Source organism: Ischnura elegans, chromosome X (assembly GCF_921293095.1).
Source record: "Ischnura elegans chromosome X, ioIscEleg1.1, whole genome shotgun sequence".
Taxonomy (NCBI): Eukaryota; Metazoa; Arthropoda; class Insecta; order Odonata; family Coenagrionidae; genus Ischnura; species Ischnura elegans.
Genome location: NC_060259.1, coordinates 108,537,388 through 108,545,342, shown reverse-complemented (window position 1 = coordinate 108,545,342; position 7,955 = coordinate 108,537,388).

The following is a 7,955-nucleotide window of genomic DNA, read 5'->3' as shown; positions in this document are numbered from 1 at the left end:
GCCACTCTCCCTCAAACGTCCAGTACCGCCACTATCTAGTGCATCAGCAGGCTCAGCACGAATGCAAAAGAATATTTGTATACTTACATGGTATAGACAATTTAGCCCTTATCAGTCTGTAAGCGCGGCCGCAATTGCCCATGGAACTGGTAGCGTCTATCAAAAATTAAGCCTTGCTGTTTCATTAAAATTTAATCCATTACCACAGCTAAAATAACCTCACTCAGTAATTCAACCTGGAGGTTGGTTTGGCTGGCTGAGAGGAGATCTCGCCCTTGACTAAGCACAGGAATTTGAACTTCCACTCTCTGTGTAGGGAGGCCGATTCCTCTCCCTGGGCACAGAGAGGATTTTATTTGGGGGGCGTCCGAAGGTTTCACCCGGGATACGGACCCGGGACCCATCGGTCAGCACTCAAGCGCTCCACTCACTCGCCAATCACGCTCCCTCTATAATAATGTAATTGCAGTTAAATTGAATGGAGCATAATTTGAGCGTGCTTGGAATTAACACTGCTTGTTAGCAATGTTTGTTGGGATTTGGCTCATGATTGAGAGATTATAGATGCTGGCAGGTATTTATAATAATGTTCGCAAAGCACTTAGGGGATAATGGGGGCGCAACAGTGTTCCCGGATACATCGTTTTTGTCCAAAGAGTTGAATTCCGGCTTTGCCATTGGGATCCGCGTCTTCTTCTTATGATTTGCGAGTCAGAGTTATCATTTCCTTTGGGGAATGGTACTCTTAAGATGTGGGCAGAAGCCCCACTTGGATCCACGCAATTTAGCGCAGAGCAAACCTTCGGAGAATAGAGTGCCATATGAGAGATCATATGAGTGCAGTAATAATTCATCAATGTTTATATTGAATTCCGTTGCAAGATATACACAGACAACGGGTAACAGAAAAGAAATTGAAAATGAAAATAAATAATCATAAAGTAGAATTTAATATATAAATACGATATTATGTAATATTTATATTATTTATTTCGATGAAGAGAAAAATAAAACAAGCATACCGTTGATTTGGACATGTGTGAGCCGGGCTGCCTACCTAAAGGTGACGCGCGTTGAAGTCTCCGCACTCTCTTTGCACTTGATCAAATCACTTTACACATGATTTAATTCCAGATCAGACAGGATCAATTTAGATCAGTCCTGATATGATTAGATATGACTTTACTTATTTCCTGATCTGACCTTATCAAGTTGGACTGGTGTGGGATAGCCCCTAGCATTAGCATTAGTTTTGCGGAAGGTTCGCGCTTAGAATAAAAAAGAATAAACAAAAGCGATTTTCGTATTCTACACGTAAGACCAAGATTAAAATGGCAAAATCCCAGATCATGTGGTCCCTCATGGGTCTGATTGGCTCATACTCATGATGGCGTCCCTTTTGATGCTGTTTCTTCATTTCGAATGCACATTTTGTCCATTAAATGTTTGATTTACGAAAGGATGATGTATCAGGATTCTAGAAAACTTCTATTATTCCATTCTCAAACTTTTCCCTTTCCCATGGTAATATTGAAGTTGGGGCTTCAGTGCTACCCTCGGCTTTTGGTTTTCCCGCAGCCTCCTGCAGCGCTCTCTACGGATGAGGAACTGAGTGACTTAAACCCCCGAATCATGGACCATCGCTCAAACTTTACTTCTCTTTAACTTTATCCTATCCTTGAGGTGATGAAAACTATACCCCTTTAAATCAGTGCTTTCCCTCATTTCTCTTTTCCTCTGACATTTTTTATTTCATTGCATTGGGTGTCCGGTAAAATATTTTTCCTGCACAATGTTTCGCCTTCGATAGTTTTTTCCGTGATTACCTGCTTTAGTTGTATTTTTAATGCATTAGGTTTACGATAAAACATTTTTCTAATTCAAAATGTTTCGCTATAGGTATTTTTGTCGTGTTTACTTCTTCACTTGAATTTTGAACAAGTAAATCACATCTCACTGGAAACGTTTTCGGCCAATTTTCCTACGCATGGGCAAGTATTGTACAAGAGACCTTAGGGCGCCTCTTGGATTAGAGGATAAATTCTTACAGATGGAGACGTCGAGGAATGACATAAGGAGGGCAGGTGAGTTTCTGAGAAATGTCCATGATGAAACAATCGCTCATGCACGCCAAATTTTTAATTACCCATTGGAAATTGAAAAAAATCACTCTACTCATTTGACCTCACAAGGCCAATTTCAGGGCAAACTTCCAATATATTTTACCTTGATAGTTACCTGAAGAGCTCTGAATCACTTGTGATGACAATTTTCTGCATAAAGAGAAAGTATTCCATACCAACGTTAATTATGGGTCTTGGACTCTTCGGTTACGCGAGTTGTCTTTCCACCTATACCCTGCTGGCTGGAATGCGCGAAATCTCATCGTGAGGCCTCAGCATGGGAATCTCTTTCTTTCGCAGCATTTAAAAATTTTCCGCGCTCACCAGGAAGTGGCCTTCAGCCAATGAGCCTGGTCGCAATGTCTGCGTCGGTGCTTAAAAAACCATTTACGATAAAAATACATGCCACTTATGATGTAGTTAACTGCTCGTCATATTTCAATCACGGATGATATTAGCAAGTAAAGTGTTCGTCGACTGACGACATTTTTAAATATTTCGCATCATCGACAGGAAATCGTCACATTTACTTAAAGAGCAATAAAATATGCTCATGAAACATTTTATTTTTTAACACTACTCCCATAGAGGCGGGATATGTCCTCCATCAAAATATAGCCACGTAAAAAGGCGATATGTACTTCCCCCAAACGTCCGACGCGATGATTGTTTCTAGGATTTCACAAATCATCGCAAAGAAGACGTTACATCACAGAATATAACTTTTAATAGCAGAGAGATAGATAAGAAATTGCAGCCGGCTCTAAATGGTAAGTACAAGTTAGCTGGACTTTCTGATTATCTTCCCGTAGAAATAAAATGAAAATACAGATCCTTATCCGGCGGCGTTTCATGGCGAGTTAGTTAAGAATTTTAATGCCATCAATCGTGGTATGGCGCTAAAAATATAAAATAGGCTAACAATTTTTCAAGATGTTTCCACTAGTAATGATTTTCAGTCGTTCTAAAATTATATGAGTGCGCTGATTTCAAAACTGCACCTAGATGCTCCTTCACATAGAGTTTCTTTCCAATGCTCATCTTAGAGTGGCTACTCCGATAGGTACCAGTCATTAGAGAAGAGCAGCAAATTCATCGCTTTGACCGAAGGTCGCGAAGACTTGATCAACTCAGTTATCATTCCAATCAGGTTGGACAGGGTATTTTTGAAAAAGAAATAAAAAATGAAGACGAGCGGAAAACGAGTGGGGAGGGTTGACGCAGGGGAATGGAGCAAGCGATGGGATATTGCTGAGTGCGAGGCTAAGCTATACGGTGCCACATGGTAGAGGTTAGTTGGTAAAACTAGATTGGATTCAGTAGATGAAGGACGCATCTAGGACGGAACAAAACATGATGTGAAATTGGAAGATGCTCGATTGATAGCCCAAGTAAGACATTGAATACAGAGAATCATCATGGAGGCCATTGACGTAAAGAAGGATCAAAACAATATCAACACAGAAGATGTATTAAAATTAGTGATACGCTGCCGAACTATTCTTTTGCCCTGCCCAATGTGCCCGTCAAATCTCGCATCGGGATGGCGTGAAGCCGAATCCAGGTTGCTGGCCTCTCTTTCCCTCAACATTCATCTCTCCAAAGTTGAGCTAACTGGTAGTTTCCAGCGATAAATAGTTCAAATTTGGTGGGGTTACTCGATTAAGTAGAATACAACAATTTCATGAATGCCAGGTTTGACGATGAAACTACTAAGAGATTAATTTTTTTCTTCCTGTTTGAAGAGGAAATCCATGCCCACAATTGTCGCTAAAACTTTATCATGCAATTTTTTATTTATCTTCGCCTCCACAAAAACACCAACCTTAAGGCCTTTACATCAGAGGATGCTCATAATCGATAATGATGGACTATCGAAAATGCCCAGGGAATCGCGAACCCGCGACCTTCGGTTTAGTGGGCGAGGTCTTTACCACGCCGCCACAGAGGTCAGTGTCGGAGATGTAAATCATCTTCATGTGAAAATTCACAATTAATATAATTTTAACGTCGTTCAGGGGGCGGAATTCAATTCCTGGACCAAGAGTTTGACCCCGCCCTGAATGTGTGAAGTTCATTCACCTGGGGCCTGACCCGAAATGAACTCTATCTTTACCTGTCAAAACCAACCATCGGGTTGAAACAGTAAGCGGTGACATATTCCAATGATTAAAGACATGGAAAACAATGTGATTACGTCGTCAAAGGTAGTAGGTTCGGAGTTGATTTCTTTTTTCACTGCGCTACAATATGTTAAGATGGCAAAAGACACCGTCACGTTGACGGGTGGCCTCAGGAAAGGTTCTTGCCCCTCTTGCCTCTAGAATTGGTGAAATTCATCCCCCCGTGGGTTGGCGGTACCCCCACATGTCCAAACAATCCTCAAGCCTCTTCGAGTAGCAAAGCACACAATGACTGTGGGGCAGTTTCTCAGGGTCAGTCGAGAATCTGCTTTTGTGTCTTTACGTTCTTACGGGAAAAGAGGAGCTGGTAGGAAAATTCCGTGAAGCGAGCCGATTTTTAAGATGAAAATAGATAATTTTTTTATCCGACTTGTCTATTTGGAATGCGAGTTCGTTTTATTTACCTCACTTTACTAATCATTGTAAAATATGTTTCATGTAAATAATTATTTAAATACTTTTTGTGAGTTATATGACTTTTTTGGGTCAGAGAATTTAGACCCCTCTGACTTAGGTAAAATATTTTTTAAATAAAAAATTCTGATTTTGTGATGAGACAGACTTATTTTGTAGGACTCATGTTATTATCCTCAAACATACGCTCATGCGTTTGATGGCAACGCCAGCATTACGAAGAGAGCGGGGGAGGACGGATGTTCATTGCTGATTACGAGAGTGGCTACATGCATGGCTGCAGTCGGTAGAAACATGGTCGCATTTTTATTGGGCTGAATTGTACAATTCAAACGTCATTTGGCTGCTATGAATGACAATGGCTTCATATTTCCTTCAATATAATTTATTTAAATATAAGAAATCCTAGTGAAAAAAAGAGTACTGTTCCACAAACCTTAATTTGCTGTCGACGATTTTCGACGGCTATAGCGTCATTATCAAGACAAGCAGCTATGCCAACAGTTTCATAGAACCCACCTCGATTGATCAATGCCGTCTGGTGCTTGACTGTACAAAGACTCTTAGTATTGATAATGACGCTATAGCCGTCGAACCTAGCCGACAACAAATAAAAGTTTTTGGAACAGTACTGGGTTTTTGTTTCAACATGAATATCTCATCGTTCCGTAAATTCACGCGAAAATCAATTCTTTTCATGTAAAAAGTTCTTTTTTTTTCCGTGTGGGTGAGTTTTCGACAAAAAAGGCATCTCACTGTTTTCACATGCTATAAATCCAAGTGAAAACATTTTCAGGGGTTAGTGAGTTACATTTTTTTGGTTTTCTTTGAGGTTACTGTAACAATTACTAAAGCCTCTGAATGCACAATTAGCCAATATGCACCTCTTTATTAGAGTCGGGCGTTGATATCATTGTGGATTGCCGCGAACTTACTTATGTAGAGCATCAAGTGGGAATTTAATTCATTGAAATAGTCTCGAGTTCTTCTCATTGTATTAATCTAATTAATTAGGTTTTCCTTTTCATTTTTCCATTGCTTTTTCTTCAGGTTTTTTTTTGCGTACCCGAATAAGTGGCTTCTTCCAATTTTTAATGCTCTAAAATATTTATTTATAAATTTCTCATAAGCAGATTTACTGAAAAAATCGTAAATATTTGAAAAAAAGAAGGGAATATCATATCCCTTCTGTGGTTCTTTACTTATCTCCATTTTTTATACTATTTTTCGTTTCACACGGCCCAATTCTCTCCGGTCATTCTTCCATGCATGAGATTTAGTATATAGTTGAGTCCGAAACACAGCCCTAAAATGATCAGAAATTATAAGAAATCATGCTTCAACGTGCGCCTTCACCACTCCAGGGCACAAGAAAAGTATTTATTCGAATATCATAAAATAAAAATACTTTGTTCTATTCCTAAGGTCGTACTATTTAAAATAAAGTGTGGAATAGAACAAAGTATTTTGATTTTATGATGAAGCAGTTCCACAAAGTAACGCCGGAGACCGTGTCTTATATTTATTCGAAGTTACCCTGAGGTATTGTCTCATAAACTCAAGAGTAATATCAAAACTGAGGTCTATACTTCTACGCGTTACTCCGCAAGCAGCCTCAACGGGCATTTGGCGATATGAAAGGAATTTCTCCTACGTGGTTGCACTCATCAGGAGGTCTCTGGAAATCTCCGCCACCACCAGGATGCGAACTCGTGCCCACTGGGCATGGAGCCAGCACGAGGAAGAGCAGGTGCTGCGGGTGGATTGAAGAGAGGTCGAATTGTGGTCGGAGATTAAAGTAGAAAGAAGCCTTCCTCGCAAGAGAGTGCATTATCTTATTGGAACATATCCTTCAACCCCACTCACTTCACTCTCAATGACGCGTTCGGCATCTGCCGCGTCTTCTTCTTATTAAGCACAATGTATGACATATATTTTGATGGTATTTTGTTCCCAATGGTTAACTCAAACATCTACCTCAGGCTTAGCTTTGCTTTATCATCCTTATTTAATCAAATCACCTCCAATTTTATCTTCTAACTTAGTTATGAACGTCCATGTCATTCTAGTTCTGTATCCTACGTAATTGCTTTTTATTCCAGCCAAGAATTCAATATTTTATTCTTCATGTACAATTTCGTATTTGATCTTCTCAGCGTCCAACTCTGAATATTTAATACTTACATTGGTAAATTCAGTGGTTAGATTTCACGGTACATGCTTCTCCATGGAGAGGTATATTTTTATTTTAGGGAATATTTTTAGAGAAAAGTTTGTGTGGATAGCTCATGTTGCGCACTACTTTCAACTCTGAATGACTAAAGATACATTGAAGTTGCTTTTATAATTCAATTTAATGCAAATGTAAATAAAATTAATTGACAGCAAAACAATATTTTCCTTGGAAAAAGATGCTCTAATGATTCGACAATCAGAATCAGGAATAATCTCATCATTTAATTTTGATCCATTGTGTTCTTTGATTGCGTAAATAGATATTTTCATGGATGGGCTTATTTTTATCAGCAGGTCCAGCGGAAAATATATTAGCTGCATGATTAAGAGCATAGTAATTAGTATAGGATGGATTATGAATATAATTAGGGAGACAGGCTTCACCAACGACCCCACGGTGAATCCAGCGGAGGAATGATACTAGCGAAATCCTCGGCATGAATACGAAGCTTAAGGTTTGAGTAAATGTTTGTCATCTATAGGTTTGTATACTTAAGGTTTCTCATCTACAAGTCCTCGGGTCAAATCTCATGGTTCATCACCGGGAGACCAAGGTCGGATGAGTGTGCAAGCTCATACCAATCACTGGCAAGATCGATTATCGGCTTCTGTGCAAGCAATTAAGATTGCAATGGCAAGAGACAATACCACGCGTCAACGATGATGGTTTGATTGGATGACCACGATGACAGGGTTTGTTTTTGTGCTGAAAATTTCGATTGCAAATGATTGCCATCACATTAAAAACACATGAAGAAGGAGAAGTATCTAGATTTTCATTTAATCTATTGAAAAGTGTGCTAACTTTGTCCCTCACTTCGGATTTTGGTTGCTCCGCACCTGCCGCGCCAGTTATCCCCCTCGCATTTTCACTCACAATAGATTTCCTGCAAGAAGTTCAGAATACCACAAAATCTAGATATAATATTCAGCATTTTTTTTCCTAAAAATAATTTCCACTAAGAGCTTTTTTGATACCATGCGGTTTATAATGACAATA